Below are 17,921 nucleotides of genomic sequence, written 5' to 3'. Positions count from 1 at the left end.
TAGCTCGCATGCTCCACGCGGATGGTCTGATTGACTCTTGGCGGGAGATGAACCCTCGGGCGAAGGACTATACGCATTTTTCGGCGCCGCACCGCACCTACGCCAGAATAGATCACATATTTACGAAATCTCAGACGGTTCCTCTGCTAGTTAATGCCAGGATTTTGGACTCGTCCTTATCGGACCACTCCATGGTGGTGGTAGTGTCCAGGAGACCTGTGGGCTCCGGGAACCGCCCATGTTGGCGTCTCCGGGAATCCATTCTGAGTGACCCTGCACATAGCGCTGTGTTGGAGGCTGCTATTCGGGAATACTTTGAGCTGAATGATACCGGGGAGGTATCGCCAGTTACTTTGTGGGCTGCACATAAAACTGTAATGAGAGGCAAATTAATCCAGTTATCCTCTAATCTCAAAGCGCAACATCGGGCTGACACCCTTAAACTCACGGAGGAGTTCCGTTCCCTAGCTAAAACACACAAACAGCGTCCTACGGCAGATTCATTAGCCAAACTAGACGAGGTCAAGGCCCGACTGAATATGTCCTTAACTACAGCGGCTGCTCAACATCTTTCCTGGACGGGGGCTAAATTTTATGCACAGAAAGACAGGGTAGGCTCACGCCTAGCAGTAAAACTGACTCCCAAGCCACGATCTCAGTCCTTCCCTAAGATCAGGATTCACTCAGGGGACCTCTCTCAGAATCCTGTTAAAGTCATGGACGCCTTTTTGCAGTTCTACTCGGACTTATACAAGCAGGGGTCTAGTCCCTCCAAAGGTGTTCGGGAGAGGCTCCTGAGTGATCTCCCACTGCCCAAGCTCTCGGAGGATCACAGGGACCTTATGGAGGATCCGTTCACTCAGGCAGAAGTACTTGACACTATTAAAACGCTTTCAAGGGGTTCTGCCCCGGGTCCGGACGGATTCTCCAACGGTTATTATAAGAAGTTTGGCCCTTCTCTGGCTCCTTATCTGGTGAAAATGTTTAACTCTCTCAGGGATGGTACCGCCATGCCTCTGGACATGAACTCGGCATTTATATCGGTGATTCCAAAACCTGGTAAAGATGCCAGCGTGGTAGGCAATTTTAGGCCTATATCGCTTATCAATAATGATATTAAGATAATGACGAAAATACTGGCGAATAGGCTTTCAAGCTTTATCTCCCGGTATATCCACAAAGATCAGGTGGGGTTCATCCCTGGGAGACAAGGACCAGACCAGATTAGACGCGCAGTAGATGTTATTTCACTCCTACAGGCACAATGGGACGGAGGATCCCCGCAACAGGGGTTCCTGCTGTCCATTGACCTTCATAAAGCCTTTGACTCTATTGATTGGCGGTACCTTACGGATATTTTGGAGAGGTGGGGGTGCGGTAAATACTTTCTTAACCTCATATCGGCTCTGTATTCTAATCCGTCGGCTCAGGTGCGTCTGTTGGGCAGATATTCTAACAAGTTTGGTATCGGTAGGGGGACAAGACAGGGGTGCCCATTATCTCCACTTCTTTTTGCCATAGCCATAGAAACTTTAGCCATTGCCTTACGTTCTAACCCCGACATTAGGGGGGTCAGGTGTGGGTCTGGCGAACATAAATGCGCCCTATATGCGGATGACCTTCTTCTTTTTGTTACATCACCTCTGACCTCTATGCCCATCATTAATCGGATTTTATTAGATTTTAGTAAGATCTCGGGACTCCGGGTCAATATGCAGAAATCTTTAGCCCTTAATGTTACGCTCCCTACTGATGTGCTAGCTCAACTTTCGAATAATTTTACCTTCTCCTGGGCACAATCTCAGCTCCCATACTTGGGAATAAAACTCACTTCAGATATACACACTCTATTCAAAGCTAATTATCCCTACATGGCGCAAAAATGCAGAGAGGATTTAGTACGTTGGTCTGGTTGTGGCATCTCCTGGATGGGTAGGATTAATGCGGTGAAAATGACACTTCTACCACGTCTATTGTACTTGTTCCGTTCGCTCCCAATTCCAGTCCCCAAAACATTCCTTGACAAAATGCAAACGGATATAGTGAGGTTTGTCTGGGGGAAGAAAGGCTATAGGTGCTCCTCAGCCACACTCTACCGATTGAAATCTCAAGGAGGGTTGGGCCTTCCCAATTTATGGGGTTATTATCAAGCGGCACAACTGGCCCAGATATCAATGGCTTTCTCGGTCTCTGTAAAACCGGACTGGTTATTGATGGAAAGGCAATCTATTCCTCACCACACAATAGATTTCCTGATGGGATGTTGTCCTAAACGCAGACCAGCGATTCTAGCTCCCACTCTCTCGCATTCATTGGCGCTTTCTTCCAACCTATTCAAACGGGGCTCTTTGATCTCTCCACTGAAACCTCTGACTCACATTTTTCATAATGGGGATTTTCCTCCGGGGGAAAATATAGAAGCTTTTAAATGGTGGACGGATAAGGGGTTATACAGAATCGGTCACTTCTTTTCTCCTTCCGGCCCCCTTTCTTTATCACATTGCCAAAAGAAACTAAATATGCCTGATTCGGAAATGTTCAGATTTACACAAATTTCACACTTTTTGAATTCCATTTGGACTTCAAAACCTCTTCCTCCTTTTATAACGCAATATGAGCAATGGTGTGCGCAGGTCACGGACCAGAGGGGGGGCATTTCCCTGATTTACGCGGCTCTCATGGGGAAGGACAACAAACCTCCCTACGCTCTCGGGTGGGAAGCTGATTTGAACAGCTCCTGGGATCTGAAACAGTGGTTCAGGGCCTCGATGAGAGCTCACAAAGGTATACTTAATATCTCGCTAATAGAGGCAGGTATCAAAGTACTGTTTCGTTGGTACTATGTTCCTTCCAGGTTGGCAAGAATTTTTCCGGGTTCCTCACCAGGGTGTTTCAGAGGATGTGAGCTGGGAGGAGATATGTTTCATATCTGGTGGTCCTGTCCACGCATCCGTTCCTTCTGGAGGAAAGTGTTTCGTACAGTTAGTACAATTACGGGGACCGCTGTACTTCCGCACCCCAGTTTAGCCTTACTTAATCTTTCCATCCCGGCGTTGTCCAAACATTTACAGCAATTAGCGTTTTTTATTTTCCTTGGGGCTAAAATTACGTTAGCTAAGGCCTGGAAGAAACATACAGTTTCGTACAAGATGTTCAGATCCAAGGTAACATGGATTATGGTGCAAGAACAAATAGTGGCCAAGTGGCATGACAAAACGGAAAGATTCCGGTTGATCTGGGAACCTTGGGCGACATTGTGTAATATCTCTCTTATTCCAGGAGTGCAGCCGGGTGCTTTGTCTTCTAGGACAGGTAACATTTGATTAAGCTTTTTACATTGCCTTTCTTTCCCCCCCCCGTTTTTGTTTCCCTTTTTCTCACGTTTTCTCTCTTCTCTTCTTCTCCACCTCCCTTGGTGTTTTGGGATGGGCCCCAATTGGGGTTCTAAGGGAAATGGCAGTGAAGTTGTAGGCCGGTCTTGGCCCGATATATTTTTTTTGGGTATCCCAGGTGTCTGAACTTTGTTGAGATGAGTGGGGGGGTATCCTGGTCTTTGTGGGCGGGCCCAGCCCTTGGATTGCAGCTTGATCCCGTTTGGGGCACCAGGGGGTCTGTGGCTCGTGTGCTTTGATTAGACATAACACCCCACGGGGGCATAATTGCTTAGGATGGGTACAAGATAATACTAATGTTTTTACAATGCACTTCCTGTTGGCTTTATTGTTTAATTTGTCAATATTCTGATCTAGTGACATATATGTCTAGCTCTGCTTAGCCTATGTATGAGTGGATTTAGCTTGTATTGTATTGAGGAGTATTTTCTCTATTTTTTTTTTTTGTTGTTCTGTTCAGATACAAATCTTCAATAAACATTATTAAATTTAGAAAGAATTCGCTTTCGAAAATCGTATCTAAGAATTTTCGGACGAATTTCGCGCCATTAGTGGGCTGTAGCAACAGCCGATTTACGTGCGGCCATCAAATTTGAGTAATCGAACGTAACCAAATGGTGAGTATAGCCTCAGGTTCAAATAGGACATACATCAAACTTATAAATGTACCATCCAAATTTGTAATTGTAGAATGCTAGAAGATGTGGAAGTGTCTGGGCAGTTGCTGATGCTGACCCCTAAACACCCACATCTATAAGGCTTTGGGTTTAAATGGACTATCTCGGTACTTGGTAGTGAATAACAAATTAAAGAAAATAATCCAAAAATTGGAGCAGTACGGACTCTCCACGCTGGGCTGATGTGACGGATGGTTGCTGGTAGAGATCTCAGTGCTATTCAGGGTCACCTTTGCTCTTCTGGCTATTGAGTGGACCTTGCACCATTATTACCATTTTTGAGCTACCCGTACCATACCCTGGTTTATCCATACCGTCCCTTGTTACATCCAGCCCATGCTAATTTGTTGGCCAGCTAAAGTAGCTTGAGTCTATTAGGTACAATCCCCCGTATCCGCCACGGGGGGAATTTGATGGGTCCTTTTGGTCTGCTACTTTCATCCGTGTGGACTATCCTCCTGAAGAAGTGGTTCGCAGTGAAACCGGTTGAGGAATTTTGAGTACCAATCTTCAACAGAAAACTCTACGGGGGAACCTGACAGTAGCATTGTTTAATTGTGGTGTATACGATTTTAAAGATTTATTGTTTGGATTTATACATTTCCTGTCTTCCTTAAAGCGGGATTCAACCCTAAAGTGGAACCTCCGCTGATCGGATCCCTCCCCCCCTCCGGTGTCACAATTGACACCTTTCAGGGGGGAGAGGGGTGGAGATACCTGTCAAAGACAGGTATTTTCACCCACTTCCGGGCATAGACTCCCGTGGGAGTCTACGCCATTTCCTGCCCTGCCGCGCTGTCTGCTGGGACACACACGGGTCCCAGTGACAGCGCGGAGATTTCCTATTGCGCGGCTCGCACATGCGCAGTAGGGAACCGGGAAGTGAAGCCGATTCGCTTCACTTCCTGATTCCCTCACCTAGAATGGTGACTGCAGCAGCCGAGAGCCGAGCGATCGATCGGCCTCGGCTGCCGGCATCGCTGGAACCCGGGACAGGTGAGTGTCCATTTATTAAAAGTCAGCAGCTGTAGTATTTATAGCTGCTGGCTTTTAATATATTTTTTTTTTGGTGGAATCCCTCTTTAAATATCATATTTTTTGCTGGTAGGTTAATTGGCCTCTGTCCAAAATTGGCCCTAGTATATGAATGGGGACCTTGGATTGTGGGCTCCTTGAGGGTAGTGCCCGATGTGAGTGTGCGATGTACAATGTACAGCAATAGGGACAATTGTAGACACTTACTCAGGTTGAACTTGATGGACCGTTGTCTTTATTCAACCTTACTAACTATGTAACTATGTAACTATATATTTTTTATTATTTTCTTTCATTCACTACCAAGTACCGAGATATTCCATTCAAACCCAAAGCCTTATAGATGTGGATGTTTAGGGGTCAGCATCAGTGACTGCGCAGATACTTACACATCTTCTGGCATTCTTGAGTAATCGGACATGTTGGAAATTTTTTGAAAAACGAATGATTTTGTAATCACTGATGGAAGAATTGTGCGAGAAATGTAATAAAAAAATGCGCACGTGCAAGAAAATAAAATTTACGGAGAGAAAAGAAGATTCCCGGGCACGAAAATTCTTTTCTGTAGCAATATGAGGTGAAATTGAAGGCTTGGTCAGCCGAATTTCAAAAATCAATGGTGGCATCATCAGATCACAAAAAAAAACGATCTTTCTGATTTTGAAAAGAAAACTGCCTACCACCCGCAGCGCCAACATCTAAAGGAGTGTAATAGTTGATTAGAACTCTGGTACTGTGTGCTTTAGAAAATGCAGTATATCTCACCTGGCACAGATTTTAATCAATTTCAACTATCACATCGTTATGAACTATATGTTCTATATTTCATTCAAATAAATCAGCAGAAAAAGTGTGCTGAAATTCTTTCATTATACAGCTGCCTGTATTTAACTTTAAGGCTTGATTCACATATATGAGAATCGGATGCCTTTTTAAACCACATACGATTCTCATAACATGTGAACCCGGACCTGCTTACAATGGAGCTGGTTCACAGACTAAAACCAACTAAAACATTTTATTTGACTAACTTAAAGCAGAGTTCTGGCAAAAAACTGATCCTATCATTATTACTAATACAATTCAAAAATAATATACAATGTTTATTATGTATTTAGCAAAAATATAAATTTCTTACTGAATATTTTCTGCTTCCTGTTGTGGCCGTTGCCATCATGATTGTGGGTATGTGAAGCCCAATCAAGATCTCCGCCTGGATTTGTTTTGGAGATTTGTTTTAGTTTTAGCTTTAGTCGTATTTTAGTAGACTAAAATGGTATTAAAGCGGAGTTCCACCCTGAAATTTTTTTTTTCAGAATTGGACTCCTCTAAACCTATAAAAAAACATTTGGAGGAAATGTTTTTTTTATATATACTTACCAGAAACACCCTGTTGGTATGTAGTCCTCCTAATCTGCCACTTCCTGGTCCGCGGAGCTCCTCGTCACTTCCTCCCTCGCCTGTGCTCCTGGGGAATGATGACACACCATTTGCCGGGAGTCTATGGGCAATACTGTAATGTTTCCATAACAAGGGGGCCTTCCTCCATCACCACGCGTTGTTATGGTAACTTTAGAAACAATTCTCACTATGGGCGGTGAATCGCGCATGCGTGGGATCGAGAACATGCACCTGGCGAGGACGAGGAGCTCCGCAGACCAGGAACAGGGAGATCCTGGTAATTATAAAAAAAGTTTTCCTCCAAATGTTTTTTTAAAGTTTTAGAGGAGTCCAATTCGGAATTTGGAAATTCGAAATGAAAAAAATCCAAACATTCCAAAATCTGAAATAATAAATAACCAATAATAACTAACTATTAAATCATAGGTATTGGAATTTCCTTTGAAATTTCGCTGTTAGTGAACATAACGAATGCAAATTTATCCAAAGTTATGAATGGTCCAAAATAACGAATGCCGTATCTAAATGAATGGAACGTAGTGAATTAATAATAATAATATTTTATTATAATTATTATTATTATTAATTTGTTGCATTACATTCGTTTAGATACGCCATTCGTTTTTTCTGATAATTCGGATAAATTTATATTCGTTACATTCACTAACAGACAAATTTGAAAGGAAATTCCAATACCTATAATTTAATAGTTAGTTATTATTAGTTATTTTATCAAATTGTATGATTTGTTTTTCTTATTTTGTCAGGTGCAAATTCAAATAAAAATTTGCACCTAAATCACCACAACGGAACCGGCGAACAAAACCACACCAGACTGCAAACTACAGCTGGACATGTGTGAATTTTATTTGGAAATAGCATATTGCCATTTTATTGGTATTTTATTTGGAAGTGGTATATTGTGTACTGCATAACTAAAAAGTCTTCCTATGATGTTCCTATCAAGTGAGCAAATCAAGTAAACTCTCAGACTTACAGTACCTCTCCACGAGCTTGACAAAGGAGCGCACACTGACTGTCCATCACCAGTGCGCATGCTCGGAAACATGCCGCAGCTTGTCCAGTGATGTCATCCCGCCTGACGCCGCACTCCAAGAGCATTCCAGCCCTCTTTCCTGGATCCCCCATCTACTGTGCACAGCCAGCTTCTGGACCCAGCAAAGCAGCAATAACGGCAGCACAGCGCGTGTTTGGCTGTTCCACAGGGTAATGGACTACATTATATGCCTTTTCTTATCTACAGTGGAACCTTGGATTACGAGCATAATCCCTTCCAGGAGAATGCTTCTAATCCAAAGCACTCGCATATCAAAGTGAGTTCCCCCATAAAAGTCAATGGAAATTAAGATAATTAGTTCTGCATTGACTTCTATTGCATGCAATACCACATTTGGCCGGAGGGGGGGGCGCCAAAGAGCCTCGGAAATACTCGGGGACAGCTCAGCTGAACTCGAAAAGCCTCGGAAAGGCTCGGAAACTCTCAGGAACTGAGTATTTCCGAGTGTTTACGAGTATTGCCAAGTAATTCCAAGCATTTCCGAATGGCTCCGAGCCGTTCTGAGTGTCACCGGCGCCCCCGCACCTCTGGCCAAATGCAGTTCTGCACACCCTGTTAGCTTAAATTCTGCTCGTTTTGCGAGATAAACCTAGCAAACCAAGTCAGAATTAAAAGAAAATAAAGTTACACGTCTTTCAAAACGCTTGTTAACCGCGTTACTCGTTAACCAAGGTTCCACTGTACTAAATTGTGAGTTGCTCTCCTATAGCGAAGTGTGAAATAAAGTCGTTTTTAGCAGTCTGCACTTGTGTATGTTCTTCTCTTTTACATGATATCCGGAGGCTGCTTCAACCCCACCCCTGAGCCTTGCCCTGAGTCACGGACTTTTATATACTTACAGATTTTCAGCAATTTTTATTACCTAATGAACTGCCTCTATGGCAGTGATGGCAAACCTATGGCACGCGTGCCACAGCTGGCACACAGAGACAAACCTCCCTACGCTCTCGGGTGGGAAGCTGATTTGAACAGCTCCTGGGATCTGAAACAGTGGTTCAGGGCCTCGATGAGAGCTCACAAAGGTATACTTAATATCTCGCTAATAGAGGCAGGTATCAAAGTACTGTTTCGTTGGTACTATGTTCCTTCCAGGTTGGCAAGAATTTTTCCGGGTTCCTCACCAGGGTGTTTCAGAGGATGTGAGCTGGGAGGAGATATGTTTCATATCTGGTGGTCCTGTCCACGCATCCGTTCCTTCTGGAGGAAAGTGTTTCGTACAGTTAGTACAATTACGGGGACCGCTGTACTTCCGCACCCCAGTTTAGCCTTACTTAATCTTTCCATCCCGGCGTTGTCCAAACATTTACAGCAATTAGCGTTTTTTATTTTCCTTGGGGCTAAAATTACGTTAGCTAAGGCCTGGAAGAAACATACAGTTTCGTACAAGATGTTCAGATCCAAGGTAACATGGATTATGGTGCAAGAACAAATAGTGGCCAAGTGGCATGACAAAACGGAAAGATTCCGGTTGATCTGGGAACCTTGGGCGACATTGTGTAATATCTCTCTTATTCCAGGAGTGCAGCCGGGTGCTTTGTCTTCTAGGACAGGTAACATTTGATTAAGCTTTTTACATTGCCTTTCTTTCCCCCCCCCGTTTTTGTTTCCCTTTTTCTCACGTTTTCTCTCTTCTCTTCTTCTCCACCTCCCTTGGTGTTTTGGGATGGGCCCCAATTGGGGTTCTAAGGGAAATGGCAGTGAAGTTGTAGGCCGGTCTTGGCCCGATATATTTTTTTTGGGTATCCCAGGTGTCTGAACTTTGTTGAGATGAGTGGGGGGGTATCCTGGTCTTTGTGGGCGGGCCCAGCCCTTGGATTGCAGCTTGATCCCGTTTGGGGCACCAGGGGGTCTGTGGCTCGTGTGCTTTGATTAGACATAACACCCCACGGGGGCATAATTGCTTAGGATGGGTACAAGATAATACTAATGTTTTTACAATGCACTTCCTGTTGGCTTTATTGTTTAATTTGTCAATATTCTGATCTAGTGACATATATGTCTAGCTCTGCTTAGCCTATGTATGAGTGGATTTAGCTTGTATTGTATTGAGGAGTATTTTCTCTATTTTTTTTTTTGTTGTTCTGTTCAGATACAAATCTTCAATAAACATTATTAAATTTAGAAAGAATTCGCTTTCGAAAATCGTATCTAAGAATTTTCGGACGAATTTCGCGCCATTAGTGGGCTGTAGCAACAGCCGATTTACGTGCGGCCATCAAATTTGAGTAATCGAACGTAACCAAATGGTGAGTATAGCCTCAGGTTCAAATAGGACATACATCAAACTTATAAATGTACCATCCAAATTTGTAATTGTAGAATGCTAGAAGATGTGGAAGTGTCTGGGCAGTTGCTGATGCTGACCCCTAAACACCCACATCTATAAGGCTTTGGGTTTAAATGGACTATCTCGGTACTTGGTAGTGAATAACAAATTAAAGAAAATAATCCAAAAATTGGAGCAGTACGGACTCTCCACGCTGGGCTGATGTGACGGATGGTTGCTGGTAGAGATCTCAGTGCTATTCAGGGTCACCTTTGCTCTTCTGGCTATTGAGTGGACCTTGCACCATTATTACCATTTTTGAGCTACCCGTACCATACCCTGGTTTATCCATACCGTCCCTTGTTACATCCAGCCCATGCTAATTTGTTGGCCAGCTAAAGTAGCTTGAGTCTATTAGGTACAATCCCCCGTATCCGCCACGGGGGGAATTTGATGGGTCCTTTTGGTCTGCTACTTTCATCCGTGTGGACTATCCTCCTGAAGAAGTGGTTCGCAGTGAAACCGGTTGAGGAATTTTGAGTACCAATCTTCAACAGAAAACTCTACGGGGGAACCTGACAGTAGCATTGTTTAATTGTGGTGTATACGATTTTAAAGATTTATTGTTTGGATTTATACATTTCCTGTCTTCCTTAAAGCGGGATTCAACCCTAAAGTGGAACCTCCGCTGATCGGATCCCTCCCCCCCCTCCGGTGTCACAATTGACACCTTTCAGGGGGGAGAGGGGTGGAGATACCTGTCAAAGACAGGTATTTTCACCCACTTCCGGGCATAGACTCCCGTGGGAGTCTACGCCATTTCCTGCCCTGCCGCGCTGTCTGCTGGGACACACACGGGTCCCAGTGACAGCGCGGAGATTTCCTATTGCGCGGCTCGCACATGCGCAGTAGGGAACCGGGAAGTGAAGCCGATTCGCTTCACTTCCTGATTCCCTCACCTAGAATGGTGACTGCAGCAGCCGAGAGCCGAGCGATCGATCGGCCTCGGCTGCCGGCATCGCTGGAACCCGGGACAGGTGAGTGTCCATTTATTAAAAGTCAGCAGCTGTAGTATTTATAGCTGCTGGCTTTTAATATATTTTTTTTTTGGTGGAATCCCTCTTTAAATATCATATTTTTTGCTGGTAGGTTAATTGGCCTCTGTCCAAAATTGGCCCTAGTATATGAATGGGGACCTTGGATTGTGGGCTCCTTGAGGGTAGTGCCCGATGTGAGTGTGCGATGTACAATGTACAGCAATAGGGACAATTGTAGACACTTACTCAGGTTGAACTTGATGGACCGTTGTCTTTATTCAACCTTACTAACTATGTAACTATGTAACTATATATTTTTTATTATTTTCTTTCATTCACTACCAAGTACCGAGATATTCCATTCAAACCCAAAGCCTTATAGATGTGGATGTTTAGGGGTCAGCATCAGTGACTGCGCAGATACTTACACATCTTCTGGCATTCTTGAGTAATCGGACATGTTGGAAATTTTTTGAAAAACGAATGATTTTGTAATCACTGATGGAAGAATTGTGCGAGAAATGTAATAAAAAAATGCGCACGTGCAAGAAAATAAAATTTACGGAGAGAAAAGAAGATTCCCGGGCACGAAAATTCTTTTCTGTAGCAATATGAGGTGAAATTGAAGGCTTGGTCAGCCGAATTTCAAAAATCAATGGTGGCATCATCAGATCACAAAAAAAAACGATCTTTCTGATTTTGAAAAGAAAACTGCCTACCACCCGCAGCGCCAACATCTAAAGGAGTGTAATAGTTGATTAGAACTCTGGTACTGTGTGCTTTAGAAAATGCAGTATATCTCACCTGGCACAGATTTTAATCAATTTCAACTATCACATCGTTATGAACTATATGTTCTATATTTCATTCAAATAAATCAGCAGAAAAAGTGTGCTGAAATTCTTTCATTATACAGCTGCCTGTATTTAACTTTAAGGCTTGATTCACATATATGAGAATCGGATGCCTTTTTAAACCACATACGATTCTCATAACATGTGAACCCGGACCTGCTTACAATGGAGCTGGTTCACAGACTAAAACCAACTAAAACATTTTATTTGACTAACTTAAAGCAGAGTTCTGGCAAAAAACTGATCCTATCATTATTACTAATACAATTCAAAAATAATATACAATGTTTATTATGTATTTAGCAAAAATATAAATTTCTTACTGAATATTTTCTGCTTCCTGTTGTGGCCGTTGCCATCATGATTGTGGGTATGTGAAGCCCAATCAAGATCTCCGCCTGGATTTGTTTTGGAGATTTGTTTTAGTTTTAGCTTTAGTCGTATTTTAGTAGACTAAAATGGTATTAAAGCGGAGTTCCACCCTGAAATTTTTTTTTTCAGAATTGGACTCCTCTAAACCTATAAAAAAACATTTGGAGGAAATGTTTTTTTTATATATACTTACCAGAAACACCCTGTTGGTATGTAGTCCTCCTAATCTGCCACTTCCTGGTCCGCGGAGCTCCTCGTCACTTCCTCCCTCGCCTGTGCTCCTGGGGAATGATGACACACCATTTGCCGGGAGTCTATGGGCAATACTGTAATGTTTCCATAACAAGGGGGCCTTCCTCCATCACCACGCGTTGTTATGGTAACTTTAGAAACAATTCTCACTATGGGCGGTGAATCGCGCATGCGTGGGATCGAGAACATGCACCTGGCGAGGACGAGGAGCTCCGCAGACCAGGAACAGGGAGATCCTGGTAATTATAAAAAAAGTTTTCCTCCAAATGTTTTTTTAAAGTTTTAGAGGAGTCCAATTCGGAATTTGGAAATTCGAAATGAAAAAAATCCAAACATTCCAAAATCTGAAATAATAAATAACCAATAATAACTAACTATTAAATCATAGGTATTGGAATTTCCTTTGAAATTTCGCTGTTAGTGAACATAACGAATGCAAATTTATCCAAAGTTATGAATGGTCCAAAATAACGAATGCCGTATCTAAATGAATGGAACGTAGTGAATTAATAATAATAATATTTTATTATAATTATTATTATTATTAATTTGTTGCATTACATTCGTTTAGATACGCCATTCGTTATTTCTGATAATTCGGATAAATTTATATTCGTTACATTCACTAACAGACAAATTTGAAAGGAAATTCCAATACCTATAATTTAATAGTTAGTTATTATTAGTTATTTTATCAAATTGTATGATTTGTTTTTCTTATTTTGTCAGGTGCAAATTCAAATAAAAATTTGCACCTAAATCACCACAACGGAACCGGCGAACAAAACCACACCAGACTGCAAACTACAGCTGGACATGTGTGAATTTTATTTGGAAATAGCATATTGCCATTTTATTGGTATTTTATTTGGAAGTGGTATATTGTGTACTGCATAACTAAAAAGTCTTCCTATGATGTTCCTATCAAGTGAGCAAATCAAGTAAACTCTCAGACTTACAGTACCTCTCCACGAGCTTGACAAAGGAGCGCACACTGACTGTCCATCACCAGTGCGCATGCTCGGAAACATGCCGCAGCTTGTCCAGTGATGTCATCCCGCCTGACGCCGCACTCCAAGAGCATTCCAGCCCTCTTTCCTGGATCCCCCATCTACTGTGCACAGCCAGCTTCTGGACCCAGCAAAGCAGCAATAACGGCAGCACAGCGCGTGTTTGGCTGTTCCACAGGGTAATGGACTACATTATATGCCTTTTCTTATCTACAGTGGAACCTTGGATTACGAGCATAATCCCTTCCAGGAGAATGCTTCTAATCCAAAGCACTCGCATATCAAAGTGAGTTCCCCCATAAAAGTCAATGGAAATTAAGATAATTAGTTCTGCATTGACTTCTATTGCATGCAATACCACATTTGGCCGGAGGGGGGGGCGCCAAAGAGCCTCGGAAATACTCGGGGACAGCTCAGCTGAACTCGAAAAGCCTCGGAAAGGCTCGGAAACTCTCAGGAACTGAGTATTTCCGAGTGTTTACGAGTATTGCCAAGTAATTCCAAGCATTTCCGAATGGCTCCGAGCCGTTCTGAGTGTCACCGGCGCCCCCGCACCTCTGGCCAAATGCAGTTCTGCACACCCTGTTAGCTTAAATTCTGCTCGTTTTGCGAGATAAACCTAGCAAACCAAGTCAGAATTAAAAGAAAATAAAGTTACACGTCTTTCAAAACGCTTGTTAACCGCGTTACTCGTTAACCAAGGTTCCACTGTACTAAATTGTGAGTTGCTCTCCTATAGCGAAGTGTGAAATAAAGTCGTTTTTAGCAGTCTGCACTTGTGTATGTTCTTCTCTTTTACATGATATCCGGAGGCTGCTTCAACCCCACCCCTGAGCCTTGCCCTGAGTCACGGACTTTTATATACTTACAGATTTTCAGCAATTTTTATTACCTAATGAACTGCCTCTATGGCAGTGATGGCAAACCTATGGCACGCGTGCCACAGCTGGCACACAGAGCCATCTCTGTGGGCACGCGAGAGGGTCCTGGTTCACGGTGGGGAGAACATGGCAGAAAACTAACTAACATGGCAGGAAATTAACTGCACGAGTGAGTGGGTGGCTCCGCAGCCTCCGCACGGAAGGCTACAGACCTGAGAGCACGCGAGGGAGAGAAGCAAGCAGCGGCGAGGTGCGGGAAACTGTCTGCATGAGTGAGTGGGCAGCCCCACATTCTCCGCGTGATAGGCTACAGGCCTGACAGCACGCATGGGAGGGAGAGAAGAGCTTCACTGCTTCATTGTATGGCTGAAGAGGGGCGCAGCATCCCTGGCGGCTTCCGGAGATTGGACTCCTCAAACCTCCTTCAACAGTGAGGCCCAGAGAACAGACTGACCGTGGGCCCAGAAGACAAGGACAGGTGAGAGGCGCAGGCTGTGAGGGAGCCGCTGGATGGAACAGGGATGGAGACAGGTACCGGGCACAATTATACACTGAATACTAGACATGTGCAGAGTAAAATATTTCGTTTCGGAATTTCGTTTTCGTCCGAAAACTTAATTTATTTAGTTACTCCCGAAAGTCGTTTTTATTTATTTTGTTTTTCGTTCAAAAATTGCATTCGTCCGAAAATCCACATGAATTACGTTCGAATCTGTCTTGGAAGGCTTATGGTGTCTGTCAATGTATAAAGAAGATTTGACGGAGCTAACTATATAGCATACTTTAGAACCCTATTAAAGTCTATGGGACTCCAACGTTCAAAATCTAAAGTGCTAATTTTAAAGGCTAATTTGCAAGTTACTGTCCTAAAAAGTGTTTGGGGACCCGGGTCCTGCCCCAGGGGACATGTATCAATGCAAAAAAAAGTTTTAAAAACGGCCGTTTTTTCGGGAGCAGTGATTTTAATAATGATTAAAGTGAAACAATAAAAGTGTAATATTCCTTTTAAATTTCGTAGGGGGGGGGGGGTTGTCTATAGTATGCCTGTGAAGGGGCTCATGTTTCCCGTGCTTAGAATTGTCCCTGCACAAAGTGTCATTTATGCAGGAAAAAAAGTCCTTTAAAATCACTCGCAGCTATAATGAATTGTCGGCTCCGTAATACAGAGAACACTCATTGAAAGTCATTGATAAAAAAATAAATAAATTTAAAAAAAAAGCGTGGGGGTCCCCCAAATTCAATTACCAGGCCCTTCAGGTCTGGTATGGATATTAAGGGGAACCCTGCCTCAAATTTAAGAAAAAATTTGACGTGGGGTTCCCCCTAAATATCCATAACCAGACCCTTCAGGTCTGGTATGGATATTAAGGGGAACCCCGCATCAAATTTTAAAAAAAATTGACGTGGGGTTCCCCCTAAAAATCCATACCAGACCCTTTATCGGAGCACGCAACATGGCAGGCCGCAGGAAAAGAGGGGGGGACGAGAGAGCGGCCCCCCCTCCCTCCTGAACCGTACCAGGCCACATGCCCTCAACATTGGGAGGATGCTTTGGGGGTCTGTGACCCCTCAAAGCACCTTGTCCCCATGTTGATGAGGACAAGGGCCTCATCCCCACAACCCTGGCCGGTGGTTGTGGAGGTCTGCGGGCGGGGGGCTTATCAGAATCTGGAAGCCCCCTTTAACAAGGGGACCCCCAGATCCCGGCCCCCCCCTGTTTGAAATGGTAAGGGGGTACAAAAGTACCCCTACCATTTCACAAAGAAAATGTAAAAAATGGTTAAATAAAACAAACACACTTTTGAAAAATTCCTTTATTAAAAATAAAAAAATAAAAAAAAGATTCCAGCGGCGGTAATCCACTCTTGCTATCCAGCGACGGACGGTCATCTCTCCAGCGATGTCTCATCTCATCCAGCGCAGCGATCCATCCTTCTTCTGTCTCCTCCACGGAGACTCTACAGGCATTCCGGCGGCTGACGTTTCTTATATACGGAGGGCGGGGCCACCCGTCACCTGACCCCGCCCCCCCTCTGACGCAAGGGGAAACCCGGGGTTCCCTGTGACGTAGGGGTGCCCCGCACCCCTCTGATGTAACACAGGCAGGTTTCCGTTACATCAGAGGGGGGGCGGGGTCACCCATACGTCACGGGGAACCCCGGGTTTCCCCTTGCGTCAGAGGGGGGCGGGGTCAGGTGACGGGTGGCCCCGCCCTCCGTATATAAGAAACGTCAGCCGCCGGAATGCCTGTAGTGTCTCCGTGGAGGAGACAGAAGAAGGATGGATCGCTGCGCTGGATGAGATGAGACATCGCTGGAGAGATGACCGTCCGTCGCTGGATAGCAAGAGTGGATTACCGCCGCTGGAATCTTTTTTTTATTTTTTTATTTTTAATAAAGGAATTTTTCAAAAGTGTGTTTGTTTTATTTAACCATTTTTTACATTTTCTTTGTGAAATGGTAGGGGTACTTTTGTACCCCCTTACCATTTCAAACAGGGGGGGGGGCCGGGATCTGGGGGTCCCCTTGTTAAAGGGGGCTTCCAGATTCTGATAAGCCCCCCGCCCGCAGACCTCCACAACCACCGGCCAGGGTTGTGGGGATGAGGCCCTTGTCCTCATCAACATGGGGACAAGGTGCTTTGAGGGGTCACAGACCCCCAAAGCATCCTCCCAATGTTGAGGGCATGTGGCCTGGTACGGTTCAGGAGGGAGGGGGGGGGCGCTCTCTCGTCCCCCCCTCTTTTCCTGCGGCCTGCCAGGTTGCGTGCTCGGATAAAGGGTCTGGTATGGATTTTTAGGGGGAACCCCACGTCAATTTTTTTTTAAATTTGATGCGGGGTTCCCCTTAATATCCATACCAGACCTGAAGGGTCTGGTTATGGATATTTAGGGGGAACCCCACGTCAAATTTTTTCTTAAATTTGAGGCAGGGTTCCCCTTAATATCCATACCAGACCTGAAGGGCCTGGTAATTGAATTTGGGGGACCCCCACGCTTTTTTTTAAATTTATTTATTTATTTTTTTATCAATGACTTTCAATGAGTGTTCTCTGTATTACGGAGCCGACAATTCATTATAGCTGCGAGTGATTTTAAAGGACTTTTTTTCCTGCATAAATGACACTTTGTGCAGGGACAATTCTAAGCACGGGAAACATGCGCCCCTTCACAGGCATACTATAGACAACCCCCCCCCCCCTACGAAATTTAAAGGAATATTACACTTTTATTGTTTCACTTTAATCATTATTAAAATCACTGCTCCCGAAAAAACGGCCGTTTTTAAAACTTTTTTTTGCATTGATACATGTCCCCTGGGGCAGGACCCAATCTCCTATTCTATATCGAACTGTTGTAACAATGAAAACGAACGAAAATAAAGCATTTATTTATGTCGGATCTTTCGTTTTTCAGATTTTGTGCTTTCGTTATCGTTTGTCAAAACGAAAACGAAAATAGCTGAAATTCGTATGAAAATGCATTCGGACGAAAACGAATGCACATGTCTACTGAATACCTGCAGACAAAGACTGGGGCAGGGAGGCAGAGCAGGGATTGCAGATAAGGACAGAGCTAGAGGTCTCCCTTTCTCTCAGCTCTCCTCTTTTTCAGCCCCCGTGTCCCCCTCTTTCTGCTCACCCTCTCTCTGTGCCCCCTCTCTCTCT

This window comes from Lithobates pipiens, unplaced genomic scaffold (genome assembly GCF_037356315.1).
Source record: "Lithobates pipiens isolate NorthernLeopardFrog02 unplaced genomic scaffold, aLitPip1_a1.2 Scaffold_10, whole genome shotgun sequence".
NCBI lineage: Eukaryota > Metazoa > Chordata > Amphibia > Anura > Ranidae > Lithobates > Lithobates pipiens.
This window is presented reverse-complemented; position numbering follows the sequence as displayed.